Genomic DNA, 21,490 nt, shown 5'->3' with positions numbered 1-21,490 from the left:
TATGCCACTTTTCATTCACATTTTTTCTGTCTCCACAACCCGTCCCCGACTGACACACGCAATAGTCAGTAGGCACCAGACATGCTTCTGCAATTAGGGGAATATCCAATATTGAAGGATCGGCCTAAATAGCATCTTTTCCAGATTAGGGAAGGGTTCATGAAACACAAATGTAGAAGAATTTTATTGCATACTACAAAATGAAGGCAGGGAACCGATGCAAGATGTGTAGAGCAGGGAGGTGGTTAGGTGTGAACTTCCATTGCACAGGCTTACTTTTAAAATTATTGATGCAGATTTTACGTTAAGGCCACTCATTCTAAATATGAGGTCTTTACGTTGAGCTGCATTTAACTATCCACTAGAGGGCAGTTAAGCATTGGCTTAACCAAAAGCATCTCACTTCAAGCAACACACAGGTCCACAGGGAAACTGGAACTATTGCCTAAGCCAGGTTGCTGTGATGGATGATATTAATAATTCTTAGCACTTACAGAGACATTTTTGAGTGTCCAGAGCATTGCACATACATTGTCTCAATCATCCGTGCAGCAATCTTGTGAGGAAAGTCGGTGTTACGATCATCATGAGGAACTGTCGCCTGTCTTTATTGCCTTTCCACAGTGACGTTATGCAGCCAAACGCTCAGAGAATTTGCAAACCACCCCATAGCTTTTCCTGGGAGTGAGTTATTTCGCATGCCCACTTGACCACGGCTAAGTCCCATCGGCCACGGTGGGTCTTACTTCTGAGTAAACATGTATAGGATTGGACTGCACATTGCCAACAACAACCCCAAAAGCACAAACCAGGGGCATTTTGAGAGTGTTCATTGTGATTGCTTTCCTTTTATTATTTATCACAATAACTATGACAATGCTAAGAATTGTTTCAGGGGGAGAAGGCAGGGTTGTATCCTTCAAGTTTCATAGGAGCTCATCCTGCTTCTTGTGTGACGATTGAATATAACATTATTCAACTCCTCGGACGATTCCATCAATGGTGTCTCCAAAAAATTTTACGCATCACTTGGGAAGACAGGCAAACTAATACCAGTGTACTGGAAGAAGCAAAGATCACCAGTGTTGAAGCAATGATTCTTCAACATCAACTTTGTTGGACTGGTCATGTTGTGCGGATGCCTGATTATCGTCTTCCAAAACAACTACTCTATTCCAAACTTAAAAATGGAAAGTGTAATGCTGGTGGTCAACAAAAGAGGTTTAAAGACTGTCTCAAGGCGTTTTTAACACACCGACAATTGGGAAACACTGGCCTGCAAGTGCTCCAATTGGAGAACAGCCTTTACCAAAGCTGTCATGGGCCTTGAAGACACTCGAACTCAGGACACCAGGGAGAAATGTGCTAAGAGGGAGACACGCTTGGCAAATCCACACTGTGATCAACTCCCGCCCAGAAACCAATGTCCTCACTGTGGAAGGACGTGTGGATCCAGAATTAGCCTCCACAGTCACTTACAGACTCATTGTTAAAACCGTGTTTATGGAAGACAATCTTACTCGGTCAAAGAAGAATATTCTGCATCCATGCTGCCAAATGTCCAGCTCTGAGGATTTCATCCCTCTAAAAGCTGTGGCACCAACAAACAAAAGATGCTCTTTCACACACACACACACACAGAGAGAGAGAGAGTCAGGAAAATGGGTTGTAATGCCATATCGTACGCACAAAATTACAACGTGTGTTGTAGCAGTGCACACCATCCACACGAATTGCAACAGGCCCCAACATTTGGGGATATTATTGTGCAATAATCAACTAGATTTGCAATATTATTTGCAGTGGATACATCTCCAGCGTTGGCAAGTTTTTCATTTCATTTTGGTATTTTGCTGTAAATACCAGAACTATGAAATGCTGCAGTTAAAGTAGAAGGGGGGCAGCTCTTTTGGCTTTGTGCACTTTATCTTTCTTCATTACATATTTGTATCTTGCCTTTCTTCACAGGACTTCAGGGTTGTGTAAGTTACACTCCCCACCCCCTTTAATATTTGTAACAGCCCTGAGAGGAAGGCAAGGCTAAGTTAATACATGCACATAAAGCAGCAGTTCTTGCCAACGGATAACCCGTCTACATACTGTGTACCAGACCCAGGAAATCCTGTTGGCATCCCTGTGTAATTTCGCGCACCCCCCCTTAATTAGGTAAAGGTACCCCTGCCCGTACGGGCCAGTCTTGACAGACTCTAGGGTTGTGCGCTCATCTCACTCTATAGGTCGGGAGCCAGCGCTGTCCGCAGACACTTCCGGGTCACGTGGCCAGCGTGACAAGCTGCATCTGGTGAGCCAGCGCAGCACACGGAACGCCGTTTACCTTCCCGCTGGTAAGCGGTCCCTATTTATCTACTTGCACCTGGGGGTGCTTTCGAACTGCTAGGTTGGCAGGCGCTGGGACCAAGCAACGGGAGCGCACCCCGCCGCGGGGATTCGAACCGCCGACCTTTCGATCGGCAAGTCCTAGGCACTGAGGCTTTAACCCACAGTGCCACCCGCGTCCCTCCCCCTTAATTATGGGTCTTTTAAGACAAGGGTCTTCCAGGTACGTTCCTTAGCGGACTCTTATAAAGCACAGCACAGGTAAAGCTAAGTTTTGAGTAAGGCACAGGAAACGCCACATCAGCACAGTGGCCGTGAATCTAATTGTTCGGAGGATATTCTTGGTAAGATCAAATCAAAATTATTAAAGGCTTGCTGAGCTTCACAGATCTCGGGTATCATTTCCTTCCCCTTCAGACAAAAAAATAGTATGTGCAAGATACTTTATATTGTCGAACCTCTGTATAAACATTAATCAGTCCCAGCCAAATGGAACATATACCTAGATAATTCTGATCTATGCTCTATGGTGTGTGTGTGTGTGTGTGTGTGTGTGTGTGTGTGTGTGTGTGTGTTTGTACGTATGTGTGCATGTTTAAAGAAAGCTGTCTAGCTTTGAAATATTATATTAATAAATGCAATAAAACTGTAAACGGTGCACTGCACCCAGAAAGAGAACCTCCATTCATCTGATATGGAATGTGTTATGAATGATTTACTGAGCTTCAGCTGACATCTGAACAAAGGAGGATGAGAGCGGTAATATCTTTCAAATTATGAAGACACAGGACCTTATAAAGATGCCTCTGCTGTAGATTATGTCTAGACAAGTTATTGCCAAAAATTAAATGGGAGCTTCTCCAAATGACGGGATTTCACAATAGGGTTATAATAATCTGTATACTGTAGAACAGTGTTCCCTGTACTCCTGATAACTGTAGTTGCTCATTTCCCCCCTGAATTAAAATCCAGAGATATGCAGAAAAGTAAGAGCAAGAATTACACTATCTCCAAGGAACCCCTCTCTGTGTTTCTGCATGTGTCCCTGTTCGTTATGTTTATATCCAGCACCTTGGGTCTGGTGCTGGAGCCCATAGGTACAGTGGTACCTCTGGATGCGAACGGGATCTGTTCCAGAGCCCCATTCGCATCCTGAGTAGAACGTAACATGCATCTGCGCATCTGCGCGTGCACGGGTTGTGTTTCCCCACTTCCGCGCATGCGCGTCACGTCATTTTGAGCGTCTGCACATGCGTGAGCTGCAAAACGTGCTCCATTACTTCCGGGTCGCCGCGGGACGTAACCTGAAAACACTCAACCTGAAGCATATTTAACCTGAGGTATGGCTGTAAGGTTAAATATGCTTCACCAGAAGCAGCTTAGTCATGCTGACCACATGACCTGGAAGCTGTACGCTGGCTCCCTCGCCCAATAAAGTGAGATGAGTGCCGCAACCCCAGAGTCAGAGTTAGCCAACCTAATGGTCAGGGGTCCCATTTGTTGTTGTTGTTTAGTCGTTTAGTCGTGTCTGACTCTTCGTGACCCCATGGACCAGAGCACACCAGGCACTCTTGTCTTCCACTGCCTCCCGCAGTTTGGTCAAACTCATGCTGGTAGCTTCAAGAACACTATCCAACCATCTCGTCTTCTGTCGTCCCCTTCTCCTTGTGCCCTCCATCTTTCCCAACATCAGGGTCTTTCCCAGGGAGTCTTCTCTGCTCATGAGGTGACCAAAGTATTGGCGCCTCAGCTTCACGATCTGTCCTTCCAGTGAGCACTCAGGGCTGATTTCCTTCAGAATGGAGAGGTTTACCTTTACCTTTATGACTGTAAGGCATTTCAGGACCACGGATAGCTCAACGTGAGCAACCTGATCCCACAGAGGTTGAGAGCAGACTGGGGGCTTTTAAGCTTCAGGCCACCTCTTCTAGGCTCCACCCCCTTGTGGAACTTCAGATTCTTAAAGGGCCAGCTTTCAGGCCTGAAGACAGAGTGACACTCCCTTCTTGATTTCATAGCCTTTGGTCGGCTGGAGGTCCTGTACTACTAGGGCAACAAGCAGTGGGAAGGCATTTGGTTCCTCAGGTTCAGGGGAAGGTGCGTCAGCACCCTTAGCAAACTACAGCTCTCAGGATTCCTGGTTGTGAGGGGAACCATGACTGTTTAAAGTGGTATGATACAGCTTTAAATGTATAATGCAGAGGGGATCCCATAAACTAATTATGTGTTGTGGTTTACGCCTGGGATGAGGTGCAGACTGCCCTGTGTTCAGTTGGAAAACATATGGAGACAACCGTTCATATGCAAGTACAGTGGTACCTCGGGTTACATACGCTTCAGGTTACAGACTCCGCTAACCCAGAAATAGTGCTTCAGGTTAAGAACTTTGCTTTAGGATGAGAACAGAAATCGTGCTCCGGCAGCACGGTGGCAGCAAGAGGCCCCATTAGCTAAAGTGGTGCTTCAGGTTAAGAACAGTTTCAGGTTAAGTACGGACCTCCGGAACGAATTAAGTACTTAACCCGAGGTACCACTGTACAAGAAATAGCAAAGAGTGAGATTTGTTTATTTTTACCATATTATTGTGTTTTATACAAACAAGATATATTGCAGCTTTGGACTTCCTTTAGCGTATGACGGCCAAATCCAATTTTAAGTTCATAAAATATGCACTCATTTAAACAAACGATGTGCTTGCGAAGCCAGACACTTTAGGGAGCAAGACAGTTTGCAGACATGCACAAAAGCTGCATGTTTCTGTTTCCAACACAAAAAGCACTTAAGCAGTAAGTGCCATATTTAGCATTTTTCCCAGGGACCAATAAACTCCAGAGGCATGAATAAGCAGCAGCAGGATGGCTCTCGCAGTCTACAAAGAGTGTCTTAAATAATAAAATCTGGTTATCCTCATGTCAGGGCAATTAAACGAAAAACACTCTCCCTTTTTTGCAGCTAACATGGAGCTAAAATGTGTGGGGCTGCCACAAAACAGATTACATAATTTGTCAAGTTCCGCAGGGGGAAGAGCTTCTCTACTTGGTGCGCTCAGAAACTCTGAATGTCTGCTATTATGTGTTATCATTGTCTTGTACTGCAAGGCAGTGTCCTTCAAACTGCAATTTATAAGATTGTGTACACATTACTGTTTACTCTGGCTCCAATGTGCTTCCATTGCTGGACTTTGAAGTCAAGTACCCCTGACTTTAGGGACGCAGGTGGCGCTGTGGGTTAAACCACGGAGCCTAGGACTTGCCGATCAGAAGGTCGGCAGTTCGAATCCCTGCGATGGGGTGAGCTCCCGTTCCTCGGTCCCAGCTCCTGCCCACCTAGCAGTTTGAAAGCACGTCAAAGTGCAAGTAGATAAATAGGTACCGCTCCGGCGGCGTTTCCGTGTGCTGCTCTGGTTCGCCAGAAGCGGCTTAGTTATGCTGACCACATAACCCGGAAGCTGTACGCCGGCTCCCTCGGCCAATAAAGCGAGATGAGCACCACAACCCCAGAGTTGGCCACGACTGGAACTAATGGTCAGGGGTCCCTTTACCTTTACCTTTTACCCCTGACATTAGCCACAATCCATATTTACCCTGTAGTTTCTTGAGAAATACTGTTGATTGATGAGCTTTCCGGCAAACCAGCTTCCATCTGATTTGAAAAAGTAAGCTGTGGTTCAGCTGGTGTGTCTATTTGAGACAGCCGTTGGGCATGTGCAGACGATAGCTTCCTTGAATAAGAGTTGGGAGGGCAAGCATGCCACCTTGCTCCATGCGATGTGCTGACATCATGCACACAACATGCGCTGTGTTGAGGTGTGACGACATGCCAGAGTGTGCATGCCATGTGGGCTGTGTGATTAAGGTGAGCATGTCACACAGAGCGCATGGGCAGCCGCTGCGAATTTCCCCTTCTTGAAAATTTTGGGGGGCCCTTCTGCCCCCGGCCTTCCCTAGATGGCATCTATGCAGGGGGGCAGGTGTGTGAAAGCAAATCAGGTAACATGTATCAGGTGAAGACATCCTTGTCCCCTCTGCTGTTTACATCTATATATAAATGTGAACTGAAACACAGTGGCAGGAAGGGAGGGGGAAAACCTTGCTGTGTTTGTAGTCACTAATATGTACATATACAGTGGTACCTTGGGTTACATACGCTTCAGGTTACAGACTCCACTAACCTGGAAGTAGTGCCTCTGGTTATGAACTTTGCTTCAGGATGAGAACAGAAATCGTGCTCCAGCGGTGCAGCAGCGCAGCAGCAGCAGCAGGAGGAGGAGGCCCCATTAGCTAAAGTGGTCTTCACTTTAAGAACAGTTTCAGGTGCTTCAAGTTAAGTGGTGCTTCCAGGTTAAGAACAGTTTCAGGTTAAGAACGGACCTCCGGAATGAATTAAATACTAAACCCAAGGTACCACTGTAGTAGCCTATATGTACGCGGGTGGTGCTGCGGTCTAAAACCACAGAGCCAAGGACTTGCCGATCAGAAGGTCGGTGGTTCAAATCCCCATGACGGGGTGAGCTCCCATTGCTCGGTCCCAGCTCCTGCCAATCTAGCAGTTCAAAAGCACGTCAAAGTATCAGTAGATAAATAGGTACCACTCCAGCGGGAAGGTAAACAGTGTTTCCGTGCACTGCTCTGGTTCGCCAGAAGCGGCTTAGTCATGCTGGCCACATGACCCGGAAGCTGGACGCCGGCTCCCTCTGCCAGTAAAGCGAGATGAGCGCCGCAACCCCAGAGTCGTCTGCAACTGGACCTAATGGTCAGGGGTCCCTTTACCTTTACTAGTAGCCTAAACCTGTCATTTGCTCTGGCTGTCCTGTTGCTTCTTTGCAATTGCCTCCAAGCATCTCTGAAGCACCCAACACCTTCACCTGACTGCAAAGTTTGCAAGCAAGAGAACTGCCTCATTTCCCCCCCTCCTTGGACTCAGAGGGGCTATTAATTGCATTATTCACGTTTTAAACAAACAATGTGTGCACTTAGCTCTCTGTGGGCAATTGCTGTTATGATTCTGTATGATTACGGTTGCAAGTAGAGAAAAAACAGTTCCCTATTGATATTTGCCATTTTTATTGCAACTAAGAGCTGCAGAACACAGAGATTACCCAGCTCTACCATTAAGTAAAAACACACAATTGTTCCTGTGTGCTCAGTCCCTGTTCCAGGCTTCCTCAAACTCGGCCCTCCAGATGTTTTTTGCCTACAACTCCCATGATCCCTAGCTAGCAGGACCAGTGGTCAGGGATTATGGGAATTGTAGTCTCAAAACTACAGTTCTGCAGTGACATGGAAACACATTGTCTATGGCAAACACAGGTTTATTAAAACTCAGGCTATGTGAGTTCTAAGTGGAACTCTGGCTAGTAACCTGACAGCTTCTGGGACCTATTGACGTTTTTAAGTTGTCTTCAAGGAACAGCTCCACATACAAAGCTTGTCAGAGTTAACCTTTTACCTATGAACTGTTACCATTTTGTAATCTGCCAGCATGGCCAGATGTTTGCTCGCCCGCAACTCCCCTGGTTTATTCCTATCTTGAGAAAAGCAAAGGGGATTAAGAGACAAGGAACTTGGTTAAGCAGGTATTGTTAATGTTGCTTGCTAACATAGCACAATGCACAGGTAGTGGAAATGTTTTTGGAGCTGCAAAGTGGTTATACTGGAAAACACAGGCAGGGGACTCACAGCTAACCGAAAGTCAAGTATTTTGTTTTGAAAGTTAGTGGAAACTTTGGTGGGAAGATGCAAGGACAATCAAAGAAAGATTTAAACATTTCAGTATAGCTCACACCCCTCTCATTGAGTTTAAGGTACATATGCAAGAGGCTCGTTTATAATAATATTTTGGGAATTATTCATGTCTATATGTAGCTGCATTGTTTTATAGTTTCTGGATGTTTCGGGATCATATTATAAAGTACTTGTGTTCTGTGTTAAAAATCAAGCACTGCTAGGAGCTGTTCCTTTTTGTTTTCCAGTGTATTTCTTATCAATTAAAAAATTGGTGTGGAGCAAGCTAGTTTTCATCCCAAAATTGTGGCCCAGAGGGGGGGAAACTGAGAACCACTGTTCTATAGTCAGTCATTTGGAAGCACTTACAATGCCATCTGTCATTCACTAAAGGTGTCCAGAGATGGAGACTGCTAACAGATCCCTGTCTATTTCCTTGCAAGAGCTTCACCTTGGCTCTGACAAGAACATTAATAAAAGAGTGTGTCGGGGTAGCGATGCTGAGCGACGGAAGCTACAAGTCAGTGCAAATCTGGAGAACACAGACAGCCTGTAGCCTAATAAATGGTACCCTTTCTACAGCCTGAGTCATCCCTTGATGTGCTGGTCTTTAATGAAAATCGATGCTGCCCTGCCTAGGACCAAGTTACATGTTTGAAATGCTGCGGATAACAAATGGCAGTAGCTCTTGTCTTGCCTCCCACCTCACATAGATTTCTCTGGAGCAAGCTTAGTCTCAAGGCGAGATCAAATTTCCTTTAGATGCAAAAGGGGTGCAGTTATACTTGTGCCGGAGCTGGATGGGGCAGAGACCGTCTCATACCCTCTAATACTTGGAAACCAAAATGTGGCACACCACATTCCCAGACACCATCTTCCCATTTTTTTTTTATTGTGGGACTAGGCGGCTGTTATGTACTGAGCAATAGTATCCAGAATGCAGCAGTCTGATTGGTCCGCAGGAGCCACCCAATCCCGCTCCAAGTGGAAGTGAATCAGCGACCTGATTGGCCTGCAGGAGCAGCCAATCAGGCTTCTGAAGGAGGTAAATCCGCAACCTGATTGGCCTACAGGAGCAGCCCGGAATTAGCCAATAACGCGGGGCCCATTGTATAAATAATGTATGTATAGCTAGACATTTTGGGAAAAGATTCATTCATTGCTACTATGAGCTGAATAAAGAGCATGAAATTCACACTCGACTCCGAGTATATTTCAGCAGCCATTTCAGTTGCTGTCTTCTTGAGCAATTTCACGCCATGGTTTTCTCCCCTAAAAAGTGGGGGGGGGGGAACACAGTGCCTCCAAACACAGAGATCACAGCTTCAAGAAAAGTGCTTTTTCCAGGGAGGGGGGAATTGCCACATGAAATTGCACAAGATCATGGCAGCCATAACAGGATACTTGCGGGTTATGCAGTCTCTACAGCTTGCTCAAATGTGGCAAAGATGGTGTTATGTTATAAAGGTTTGCTTTTTCTATGCTTGGCTCGATGGGTCGGCTGGCACCAGTTTAGAATAGGGGTAACTTGTTGTGGTTTCCTATTCCTAAGATTGTCCTGCCATCAGTTTTCACGCAGCTATAGGGGCCTGTTAAAAAGCTGGCAACCCCATGGTGAGCGAAGTAACTGTTTTGTGTGGGTGGGTCTGGAGTGCTAGAATTTGGGCAAAAGGTCTGAAAGGGAAAAACCCAGAACAAAAGGGCATTTTCCCCAAGTACTGATACCCACCAGAGGTGTGAGGTTGCTATGGCAACATGCTGACAAAATGCTGTGTATGAGGAGGCCTGAAATAAAGAACAGCAAGATCCAACAGTTTCAGAAGTTTCTTTCTTTTTAAATTTAAAGACCAGCAAAGTCACTTCGAATCAAATTTGTTAGATTTCCAGTACACTTGGGTCTCCAACTATTGTTGGACTACAACTCCCATCATCCCTAGCTAGCAGGATCAGTGGTCAGGAACAATGGGAGTTGTAGTCCAACAACAGCTGGGTACCAAAGTTTGATAAATACTATGTTGGGCTGAAATCTTGAACCCACTCATTTGGGAATAAACTCTGTTGAATTCAATAGGACTTATTTCTGAGTAGATGTGTTATGTACTGAGCTTGGATCCTAGAACAATAGGCAGGTAGGATCATAGAAGGCAACAAAGCCTGCAGGAGCAGCCCAATCAGGCCCCAGGAGGAAGTTAATCAGCCTATTAGGTTGGTAGGATCCTAGAATGCAACAACTGATTGGCCTGCAGGAGCAGCCCAATCAGGCTCCAGGAGGGAAGCAGAGTCAGCCAATCACAGGGGACACATTGTGTAAATAATGTATATAAAGACTGAGGTTTTGGGGAAAATTCATTCACTGTTTACAAATGCCAGCATCTTTTCTGTGCTTTGATAAATACTTCCAGTTTCTTTCATCTTTGAGCTGACTCTGGTCTCTTTCTGATCGCCCTGGAGGAAGCTCAGTGGAGTGAAATGTCGAACCTGTTTCCAATATACAGCTTAGGACAAATCTCTTTACCTCGGTCAGCCTCTGGCTATTTTGGACTACAACCCCCATCAGCCTCAGCCAGGCTGAGCTGGCTGAGGCTGATGGGAGTTGTAGTCCAAAACATCCTAATGGCCTTAGATTGAGAGAGGCTGGTCTAGGCCTTTGGATGACTGGATGTTTTCTCTTCCCGTTTGCTGCTGTTTTGTTGCTTTGTCATGCTTTGCTTTTTGTGGTTTTCGTTTATTATAGGAATGTAAATTGTACTTACCTTATTTGTGGTATTTTTGCAACTTGCTGCGGGACCATGATTAGGGGGAAAGTGGGGTGGGGTATGGGAAAGAGATGTAAAAATAACAAACAAAAGTATTACCAGCCGGGAAAATGGAATAATGCCTTCAGGCTGCACTCCTGTATGTTTTTTACTGAGAAGTAAGCCTCACTGAGGGGACACGGGTGGCGCTGTGGGTTAAACCACAGAGCCTAGGACTTGCCGATCAAAAGATCAGCGGTTCGAATCCCCGCAATGCGGTTGCTCGGTCCCTGCTCCTGCCAACCTAGCAGTTCGAAAGCACGTCAAAGTGCAAGTAGATAAATAGGTACCACTCTGGCGGGAAGATAAACAGCTTTTCCGTGCACTGCTCTGGTTCGCCAGAAGCGGCTTAGTCATGCTGGCCACATGACCCGGAAGCTGTACGCCGGCTCCCTCGGCCAATAAAGCGAGATGAGCGCCGCAACCCGAGTCGGTCACAACTGGACCTAATGGTCAGGGGTCCCTTTACCTCTACCTTTACGCCTCATTGAACCCAGTGGGACCGACTTCTGAGTGCATTGGGTTAAACTGTTTGATGTCGCATATTAATCTTGGTCCCACAACAGGCTAGGCCAACAAGAAGCAAACAGAGACAGGGCTCCTGCACCTTTAATAGCCGCATAGATGGAGAAATTTCAGCAGGTATGTCCTACACAACTATAACAGGGGGCACATCGTTGTCCTCTTTTCTTTTGCATCTGGTCCTTTACGAACAAATCGGCAGTTCCACAGCCTATGCCGGTCTGCTGCCTCGTCTGCAAAATTACTTCAGAAAAACTAAATGTGTTCTCATTTCTGGCCTGCCTTCTGAGGGTGGTGCTCTGAGTGAACATTCTAGATGCACCTCTGTTGGCAAAGAAACTCCCCTCCCTGCTATCTTATACAGTGTTTTAGACTTCCATCAACCACATCTTGCAATACTACTAGTGTAATCTGTTTATTACAATTGCTTTTCAAATAATCCAAATATTTACTCCAGTCCTCCAAGAATCTCTGGTGCCTCAGGTTTTGAATCCTTCCTGTCATCTTATCTTATGTAATTCTGCATTCTCCATTAATATCACGTATAAGCTAAAGCTATAGCTTAGGGTGCCACTCTCTTGGGGGCCCCCAAAAATTTAAGGGGGAAAAACGGAATGTACATTTCCAGAATATAAGATAAAAAACAAATAAAATAAAACCTACATACAGCAACAGTGTTTTGTGTTGTGTAGGCTCCTATGGTGTAAGTATTGGGCCCCGCCTGCTAGCCTGCTCCCTAAAATATCACTGGTTTGCTCCTTTCTATATATATATATATATAGGGTGCCTACATTCTGCATATTTTGTTATGTGCAAATGCCTTTAGATACCTATTAGGTCCACAAATTACCATCTAGCATATATTCAACACAAAAAACACAGCGACAATTTGTTGTTGACAAAGGTCAGCTGGACATATAAAGGGCCCCATTTAAATCCGGCCCTGCGCAATCGCAGCGCCTGGAGGGGAAAAAGACTCTCCCAGGTGCGTCCGATCGCGCACGTCCAAAATACAACCCCTCCATCTCTCTCTCTCTCTTTCTCTCTCTCTCTCTCTCTCTCTCCTCCCCTCGAAGAGGAACTACATTTCCCAGGAAGCTTAGCGCGTCCCTTTCTTTTTTAAAGTCTATGCACGTGGCTCGTTGGGAGGAGTTGGGAACGTCACATTCCTGCATTCTCTTAGCCTGTGTCACAGGAGCCCGGTTTCTGTGTCGTTGGACAGCTTGGAAAAATAAGAGCGAAAATAAGCCCTCCTCCTGCCTCCACCTTCCCAAGCTCTTCCCAGTCGGGACTCATGCACCTCCAAGAAGGAATCTGACCCCCTTCCCCTTTCCTCCCTCCCTCGGAATCCAACCAGAGGCTCCCTCTTCCTCCTCTCCAGCCCAGCCTTGGCTCTCCAGAAAGGTAATCATCATCATCCGGCGCTGTTGTGGGTTTGGGCTGCTATGGGGTTATCTGTAGGGCTGTGTCAATGCGCGCGCGAGGGTCCTTTTGTGGGGATCCGTGCTGCGCCTCGATTGCCAGCAAATGACTGGGGGTGATCTATATCCATGCGTACGCGCCCGACACACCACAATACCTCCCCAGCCTGGAGGCGTTGCAATCAAAGGGACCAGGAGGGAATCCTCCTTTTTACGCATTGGATCCAACCGCGTTTTTACGCATTGGATCGCGCGCAGGTGGTGGCGGTGGAGCCCTGTTGTGGCTTTCTCCCGGCGAGAGGAGGCGAAGGGCGCTCGTGGTCTCTCCCCTGTTGTTGTGGCGGCTGCGTGACACCCTCGTAACTCAGTCGGGGGGCGAGGCGGGGCTCCCCTTTGTTTTGCAACCCGGGGACCAAGTTGCAAGGTGCGTTATTGTTGCCGGAGGGGGGGGGAGCGGGAATCTCTGCTTCAGATCAAAATAGGAAGAGCCGGCTGCTCTCTTCCCCCAGCTTCCTCTTCTCCTGCGTCTGCATAGGCCAAAACTGGAACGGAGTTTATTTTGCTTTCTTTTCTCCCCCCCTCCCCTCCCCTCCCCACAAATCGGTCCCATGTGATTCTCTCCCCACCCCCCCCTTCTGCGTGGATATGTGCGTGTCGATTGCATGTTGTCTAGACTTCAACTCCCCCTCCCTCTTTTCTCCTCCCTCCCCCTTCATGTCGGCTCCCCCCACCCCCACCCCCACCCGCTTTCTCTCCCCCCCACCTCTCCGTTTCCAACCAATGCAGTTTATGTCAGGGAAATTCTTTTTCTGACTTGCAGCCCGGGCCTGGTGGCATTTATCTCAGCCCTTTTATGAAACGCATCATTCCGGCATGATCTCTCCCGAGACGCGCAGATAGGCTCCCTTGCCAGAATTGGGGCGGGGAGAGATAGAGAATGGATGTTACTCGTAGTTGTAATTTTTCACAAGCTGCGCTGTGTGTAGTAAAAGGATTCAGACTCGCCACCCCCCTCTATTTAATACCCCCTCGCCTATAAATCCTTGAAAGCATGTGTGTAATTTGATTTGAGCGTATATTATGCAACTGCGTATGTCTTTTTGGAGGGGTATTTTTTGGGTGGGGAGGAGAGGTGGAATGGAAGATTTGTGATCTCGTCCAGGATTTCCTGTGTTAAAAAGTCTTCCAGAATCATAACCCTCCTCCATTGATGATGTATCTTGAGGTCATCTTCCTCCGTCCCTCCCTCCCTCCCTCCTCCGTAATACAGGATTAATTGTTCAGAGGCTATTGTAATCCTTTTCAGCTGCCCAATGGCCCTTGCTGCTTTACACAGATTTTTCTGAGCGATTCCACATCCCCACACACCGGGCAAGGGCTTGGATTGTTTTCGCTCTGTCCGAGAGGTGGTGGGGTTCATGCAATTTCGGTTAAATCTGGAATCTTTCAAGATTGCATTATAGAAAGGAAGAGCCGTGGCCAGCACGGTCCAAGCACCCGTGGGTTTTTAAAAATGTCATGCGTTGATAGATACTCAGGTTTGCCGTGTTATTAAAATGCAGATCTTAGATTATCCGGATTTTCAATGTTCTGGGGTTTTAAGTGAGCCAAAGAGTATCCTTTGTGTGTGTGTGTGTGTGTGTGTGTGTGTGTGTGTGTGCGTGCAGGCAGGCAGCACATTATGTTGAGGCAATGTGCAGTTCTACACAACGCTCTGTTGGGTGACAGTGTGATTTGGGGCATATCCTAGCTGGATTCGTTTTCCATATATCAAAAAAAAAATCTAGCAGATTTCCATTAAAATAATTAGATTTAGTTTGCATGGAAGTCGGTGGCCTCATTTTGAGTGTTAATTCTTGATGTGGCAAGAACATTTCCATTCCGAAATCCCTGATATCGTTTTTAATCTCACGCTGCCTTGTTACCAAGGGGGAAGGAAAGGGGTTTGAGCGATAGATAAGAACAGAACATCCCAGAGCATCGTCTCCTAGTACTGTCATAGAGCAGAGGCTAAGGTGCTTTGCCATTGGTGACATTTCCTGCATTGTCCCATTGAATCCAGCTGTGGTTACCCCAGGCATGTGAGCATAGGAATTGTAGCCTTAAGATCCATCCTCCTCATGGATAATGGGGAGCGATCCTAGGCTGGATCAGCTTTCAGGCACGTTATGGGTGTGGTCCATTTTTAAAATATATATAATATATTTTTCCTGCAGTGGTTTTTATTCTGGTGCTTCGGGGTGATTTTTGTAGCTGCTGCCCTTAACTCATCAATCTTGTAACAAGGTGCGACTCCTAGGTGATCATTCCTGCCATTCTTAGTTATGGGGAAGGATAAATGCTCCCAAAGGCCAGAAAGCGGAAGGTGAGTGGGGTGGGCGCTCTTGCTCCTAGCCTGTGCCACGTAAGAGCTTTCTGTACATGACTTTATGCTGCAGTATTGAGGGGAAGAACAGATTGCGGGGGGAGCCGCTAGATCAGAGAGCAAGGTGCTCTCTTTCTGCCACAGTCCTTCCCTTCCTCCAGTTTCCTTCAGGGGAAACACATCTTTGCATTTAGCAAAATCACCACCAGCTCTGCAAAGAGCTGTCTCTGCTTTTTATCTGCTGTATTTAAGAGGATGCTCACCTCAATGTGGTGTCAGGTTTGTGAAGTCAGGCGCCAAAATGTCCGATATCTTGACGGCTGGATACTGCTGCTTCTCAGAGGTCTGGTGGGCAGCCGGATTTGAATGGTGGGCTTCTAATCGGAAACACAAACTGCTGTTCTTTTAATCCAAGTTCTTGTAGGTGGGTAAATTGGAAAATGAATGGCTCTCAGATACACTAGCGTGTACTGTATTTTAGGAGCAAACCGTTTCCCCTTTTCTCGTTCAAAGTGCATTTTCTCTCAATGAGAGCTAGAAACTTGTAAGGTAAAGGTAAAGGTACCCCTGCCCATACGGGCCAGTCTTGCCAGACTCTGGGGTTGTGCGCCCATCTCACTCAAGAGGCCGGGGGCCAGCGCTGTCCGGAGACACTTCTGGGGGTCACGTGGCCAGCGTGACATCGCTGCTCTGGCGAGCCAGAGCCGCACACGGAAACGCCGTTTACCTTCCCGCTAGAAAGCGGTCCCTATTTATCTACTTGCACCCGGGGGTGCTTTCGAACTGCTAGGTTGGCAGGCGCTGGGACCGAGCAACGGGAGCGCACCCCGCCGCGGGGATTCGAACCGCCGACCTTTCGATCGGCAAGCCCTAGGCGCTGAGGCTTTTACCCACAGCGCCACCCGCGTCCCATAGAAACTTGTACAGAAAAGTAATTTTGTCCTATGTGAAATGAAATGGTTTATCTAGTGTGCCTTTGCAGTACACGAGGAAGAATTTGCTTTATGAATCCTTGTGCAGTGGGATTGTGTGTCATTAGCAAATCTTTGAGGCGGCACAGAGCACAGTGTGTTTGCAATTTCTGCATTTTGGCAATAGGATATAATCATAATATGGTGCGTAGCCAAGGCTTGTCCTCTGATTACAGCCATGGTAAAGGAAGTGAGACCTCGGCCACAATCCCAGGTTTGGATGACACACCAAGCCAAACAAGTATATCACACTGACCTAAGAAAACCGGGGAAGAGCAAAACACCTGTGACTTTTCTCCTCGGAAACCAGCATGTTTGTGAAGTCATGGTAGGCCATACTGGGGCTTGCTCTTCAAAGCAGACCTTTGAGTTCAAAGTAGACCCTTTAGCTTGCAAATCCCCCCCAAAAAAACTCTCCCACATGGGTTTAAAGATGGTTAATCACTGCATTGGCATCACCAACCATGGTTAGGCCTAACCCTGGTTTGGAGCTACATTTTGGTGCCGGTTAGCAAATTCTGGCTAAGGGAGCCTGGCAAACTTTTAACAGTAAGTGAGGTCAGTACTTAAGGTGACACTTATTGGTGATTAGGAAGGATAGAGGGGAATTTGCATCTGTCATCAGGTCCCTGCGGAGGAGTGATCATAAGATATTCGGCATCTTACACCTAATCTATACAGTACCATGGTTGTTGTTGTTGTTTAGTCGGGTCCAATTCTTCGTGACCCCATGGACCAGAGCACGCCAGGCACTCCTGTCTTCCACTGCCTCCCGCAGTTTGGTCAAACTCATGCTGGTAGCTTCGAGAACACTGTCCAACCATCTCGTCCTTCTCAGCCTTCTTTATGGTCCAGCTTTCACTTCCATACATCACTACTGGGAAAACCATAGCTTTAACTATACGGACCTTTGTTGGCAAAGTGATGTGTCTGCTTTTTAAGATGCTGTCTAGGTTTGAGTACCGTGGTTAAGTGATGGCAAAGATAGCTATGCACATTGCTCTCAGCGTGAATCCAAAACTGGGAGCTCTAGTTCTGTGAGGGGTAAACTACAGTTCCCATGATGCTTGTGTGTGTTTTAAATGTATAGTGTGCATGCAGTCTTACAGTTGTAGCCCCAGACACTTATGTCACTGAGAAAGCTAATGTAGACCTTGCTGTTTTCTTTATCTATTTAAAACGTTTCTGTACCATTCTTCCTCTAAACCTGGTGCCTTTGAACTACAATTCCCATCAGCTGCAGTCAGCACTGTCATGATGGCTTTTGTAGTCCAAAACATCTAGAATTTACCACGTTGGGAAGGGCTGAGCGTGAACCTATCTGGAAAGGGAATAAGAATCAGATCTTAAAATATTTAAAAACAAAATAAAAGTTCAGCAACTCTTGCTAATAAATATACTGCAACCAAGCTAGGAATGACCAGCCCAGGAATGCCTTAGGAATTAGAGGAATTCTAAGCAGTAGGTCCTCAGAACTCATTGGAGGAGAGGGGATTTCACATATCTGGTGCCCCCCCCCCCCAGGATGAAAGCATAATGTCCCTTGGCAGGTCATAGTTCAGCCAATGGAACTACTTCTTTCCAAAATACCTTGTCTGAAATGGAAACAACCTTATTTGTCGCAGGGAGAGGAATGGGCCACTTTGAGTGGCAGTAAATGACTCTACCTTTTGCAAAGTCAGACCATTTGTCCATCTAGCCCAGAGATGCCTGTTCTGACTGGCAGCGGTTCTCCAGTTTCTCAAGGCGAGGAGGGCTCTCCCCCCGGTGCACCAGATATGTTGTTGTTTAGTCGTGTCTGACTCTTCGTGACCCCATGGACCAGAGCACACCAGGCACTCCTGTCTTCTACTGCCTCCCGCAGTTTGGTCAAACTCATGCTGGTATCTTCAAGAACACTGTCCAACCATCTCGTCCTCTGTCGTCCCCTTCTCCTTTCCCAGCATCAGGGTCTTTTCCAGGGAGTCTTCTCTCCTCATGAGGTGTCCAAAGTATTGGAGCCTCAGCATCACGATCTGTCCTTCCAGTGAGCACTCGGGGCTGATTTCCTTCAGAATGGATAGGTTTGATCTTCTTGCAGTCCATGGGACTCTCAAGAGTCTCCTCTAGCACCAGAATTCAAAAGCATCCATTCTTCGACGATCAGCCTTCTTTATGGTCCAGCTCTCACTTCCATACATCACTACTGGGAAAACCATGGCTTTAACCAGATATACCTGGCCCCTTTTAACTGGTGATGCACCAGGGACCTCCTGCAGAAGAATCATATGTTTGACCACTGAAATCCTGTCTATTATTTTTATTTTTATTTTATTTTTAATCCTACTTTTACTCCCAAAGGAGCCCAGGGTAGCAAACAAGTGCTAAAACAAAAACATCCCTAAAACTATTGCAATGCAGATGCAGACCTGGAATGCCCTGCCCTGGAAAGGCTCCTAGGAAGAGGGAAGTTTTTAAGTAGGCACCAAAAAGACAACAGAGCTGGCCCCCACCTTTCAATAGGAGGGAATTGGGCCTGGATCCTATACTGTGTGTGGGACAGACCTCCTGATAATATGGTATCAGAAGTGGCCGTCTGCAGAGGTATCTGCAGGAGACCCATCGACTGGGTATATAGTGAAAGTGTGTGGAATATGCATGCCTAGTTTGTTTATTTCATGGGTAGGCAAACAAAGGCCCAGGGGCCGGATCTGGCCCAATCACCTAAATCTGGCCCGTGGCCGCTCCGGGAATCAGCCTGTTTTTACATGAGTAGGATGTGTCCTTTTATTTAAAATGCATCTCTGGGTTATTTGTGGGGCCTGCCTGGTGTTTTTACAGGAGTAGAATGTGTGCTTTTATTTAAAATGCATCTCTGGGTTTTTTTGTGGGGCATAGGAATTCGTTCATTTTCCACCCCCAAAATATAGTCCAGCCCCCCACAAGGTCTGAGGGACAGTGGACTGGCCCCCTGCTGAAAAAGTTTGCTGACCCCTGGTTTATTTAATGAATTTATTACATTTCTATATTGGATTTGGATTTGATATCCCGCTTTATCACTACCTGAAGGGGTCTTAAAGCAGCTAACAATCTCCTTTCCCTTCCTCCTCCCCAACAAACACTCTGTGAGGTGAGTGGGGCTGAGAGACTTCAAAGAAGTGTGACTAGCCCAAGGTCACCCAGCATCTGCATGTGGAGGAGTGGGGAATCAAACCTGGTTCACCAGATTACGAGCCCACCGCTCTTAACCACTACACCATGCTCTTTCATCCGAGAATCACAGGGTGGTTTGTGGTGATGCAGTGCTGGGAGCATCGGCCAAAAACTCCTCTCTCTCTCTCTCTCTCTCTCTCTCTCTCTCTCTGGAATGGGGGAAGTGTCCTGTGCCGTTCCCCTCTACCCGTTTTCATATCACACACTTGTTCCATGCGCATTCTAGAGATCTCACAGCTTGTTGACTGCACCACCGGGCCGGGAGCGGGGTTGCAACTTTGATATGTGAAATATAGGCATTGCAGAGCTAACAGATGTCTCCTCCAAGCCGGCACTTTTCAGTGGAGTCGGGTCACACATTCCACTTGCTAGGCCTCACATCTTGCAGTGGCATTCTCACAATCGCAGAAATTTCAGCCAACTGTGCCAATAAGCCTTGGCTGAATCAAAGGATAAATCAGTGCAGATTTGCATATGGGAAAAACCAGTGAGTGGTATCTACTGTAGTGCCAAGTGAACATTCCATCGAGCGACGAATTCCTGCTTGCAGAATGGAACCTTCTTTCTCTATTCCCCCCAGTAGGGCTGGGCGAAATATAATCCAAAACCGGTTAGAAGTCCATATCAGTTTCATAATTGTTGACCTGGCAATATATCATGAATTGTGGTGTGTGGGGGTCTGTGCTATGTAAAAAAAAATATAATGTGGGGAAAACTGTGAAGCTAATCAGTTCTTCTCCATAGCTCCATCCTTGTTTCAGACATCGTGATATATCAGTCTGGTAATGTCTAGCTGGTGATATAACATGTTGAAAATCCGATATTTCCTTTTCCCCCAAACATTTTTATTCATTTTATAACACAACTAAACAACACAAACAGAAAAACAAACAATATAAACAAATTCTTGTCTTATCCTTATTTTTTTCTAAACATTTTTAGGTGAGCTTCCCCAAGTCCCCCCATCTGATTTTCATTTTACCTCATCTTTAGCAGTTCACATATATCATAATTTCTAGCCATTTTTTGATCGCGCTTACTTTTACCATAAAAATCTTCACATTTTATCAATTACAAATAATAGTGTTTTAAAATACACTATCCTCTACTTCTAACCCTACAGCCTATATCCACTTCCAGAGCTATTCTAAGATTTAAATATTAACATATTTTTTTCAAATATTCTTTAAACTTCTTCCAATCTTCTTCCACCGTCTCTTCTCTCTGTTCTGAGTCTCCCAGTCAGTACGGCAAGTTCCATATAGTCGGAAACCAGAAATTTCCTACCCCACAGCTGTGTTCCAGGGGTTCCCCAACAACAACCACCTTCTGGAGCAAATTTGGGGAGAGTGTCGGTAGGGTGGGGAGTCCTGTTGCGTAAGTGGAAATAGGTGATGCTGATGGGATGCACTGTTCCAATACCAATATTTCTGAAGAAAAGACGTTTTCCTTCTTCCACCTGATGCGTTTCCAGGCATTGTCAGACTCCCTCCTGTCATCATCTGAAGGGCTGAAGGTTGGGAAACTCTGGCGAACATTCTTCCTATTCTTCATGGGTCCTTAAAGGTAAAGGGACCCCTGACCATTAGGTCCAGTCATGGCCGACTCTGGGGTTGCAGAGCTCATCTCGCTTTACTGGCCGAGGGAGCCGGCGTACAGCTTCTGGGTCATGTGGCCAGCATGACTAAGCCGCTTCTGGCAAACCAGAGCAGCGCACGGAAACGCCGTTTACCTTCCCGCCGGAGTGGTACCTATTTATCTACTTGCACTTTGACGTTCTTTCGAACTGCTAGGTTGGCAGGAGCAGGGACCGAGCAACGGGAGCTCACCCTGTCACAGGGATTCGAACCGCCGACCTTCTGATCGGCAAGTCCTAGGCTCTGTGGTTTAACCCACAGCGCCACCCGCGTGGCGTCACGGATCCTTGTGTGAACGCAATTAGATATTTAAACTTGGGATGAAAGAAAAGCCTTATATATTGAAATGAACACTGCCCGTGTTCCCAACCATCCTTTTGTGCCTCTTGTGCCCGTTCCATCTCTGAGAAGACCTGAAAGGTTTGCAAGTCAGATTAATACCTTAACGAGGCAGTATCCATTACTATATGTAATGGTTTCCCTTTGTCCCAGGTTGAAATATCTGTTGTGTTTTCTGTAAGTGCCCC

At 46.5% G+C, this 21,490-nt stretch overlaps 1 protein-coding gene across 5 annotated transcripts in view; it reads left to right on the top strand.

Annotated features, from left to right (window-relative positions):
- Window positions 1-12,530: 12,530 nt before the first annotated feature.
- The window catches only part of CTIF (cap binding complex dependent translation initiation factor), a 198,128-nt gene continuing 189,168 nt past the window's right edge, over window positions 12,531-21,490 (top strand). For 3 of the 5 annotated variants that reach the window (XM_028748039.2, XM_028748041.2, XM_028748040.2), the window contains exon 1: window positions 12,532-12,781. The gene's annotated coding sequence lies outside the window, so the exon portion shown is untranslated. Of the gene's footprint in view, window positions 12,782-12,807; window positions 13,223-21,490 lie in introns of those variants that run through there. The other 2 variants (XM_028748038.2, XM_077936501.1) reach the window with 2 other exon arrangements.

The sequence above is a fragment of the Podarcis muralis genome, chromosome 11 (genome assembly GCF_964188315.1).
Source record: "Podarcis muralis chromosome 11, rPodMur119.hap1.1, whole genome shotgun sequence".
Taxonomy (NCBI): Eukaryota; Metazoa; Chordata; class Lepidosauria; order Squamata; family Lacertidae; genus Podarcis; species Podarcis muralis.
This window is presented reverse-complemented; position numbering and strand designations above follow the sequence as displayed.